Raw genomic sequence first — 860 nt, forward strand, 5'->3', positions numbered from 1 at the left:
TGAGGAAACTGAGGCCCAGAGAAGTGAAGTGACTTTCCCAAGGTCACACAGCAGACAGGTGGAGGGGTGGGGATTAGAACTCATAACCTCTTGACTCCTAGGCCTGCGCTCTATCCACTATGCCAGGCTGCTTTATCACTACTACTATCACTGTTTACCACCACTACTACTTGTCTTCTGCTGCCGAGTCTTCTCTGACCCATCGTGACACCACGGACACATCTCTCCCAGGACGCCCCGCTCTCCATCTCTAATCGTTCTAGTAGTGGATCCATAGAGTTTTCTTTGTAAAAATCCAGAACTGGTTTTCCACTGCCTCCTTCCGCACAGTAAACTTGAGTCTCTGCCCTCAATTCCCTCTCATATCGCTGCTGCCAAGCACAGGGAAGTTTTCCCTTGTAGCAGATTCCCTGCCACTCGCTAGCCACGGCCCAAGCTAGGAATGGAAGGGGTATTCCTCTGCTTGACCCTCCCTCCCGTAGTCGAGACTGGTAGAGGACTGGAAACTCTCCAGGAGCGACCCTGAAAGGGGCCACTATTCATTCCTTCATTCATTCAATCGTATTTATTGAGCGCTTACTGTGTGCCGAGCACTGTACTAAGTGCTTGGGAAGTACAAGTTGGCAAAATATAGAGACGGTCCCTACCCAACAGTGGGCTCACAGTCTAGAAGAACATTATTATTATTACTGAGAAGCTAAGAAGCAGCGTGGCTTATTGGAAAGAGCACAGGCTTGGGAGTCAGAGGTCCTGGGTTTGAAATGCAGCTCCACCACTTGTCAGCTGTGTGACTTTGGGCAAGTCACTGAACTTTTCTGTACCTTAGTTGCCTCATCTGTAAAATGGGGATTAAGACTGAG

General features: G+C 49.3%; 1 non-coding gene across 1 annotated transcript; it reads right to left on the minus strand.

Annotated features, from left to right (window-relative positions):
- Positions 1 to 394: 394 nt before the first annotated feature.
- Positions 395 to 532, minus strand: LOC119927413. Its single transcript, XR_005450419.1, has one exon. It is a non-coding gene; the product is annotated as a small nucleolar RNA SNORA7 (small nucleolar RNA).
- Between the last annotated feature and the right edge of the window lie 328 nt (positions 533 to 860).

This window comes from Tachyglossus aculeatus, chromosome 4, assembly GCF_015852505.1.
Source record: "Tachyglossus aculeatus isolate mTacAcu1 chromosome 4, mTacAcu1.pri, whole genome shotgun sequence".
Taxonomy (NCBI): Eukaryota; Metazoa; Chordata; class Mammalia; order Monotremata; family Tachyglossidae; genus Tachyglossus; species Tachyglossus aculeatus.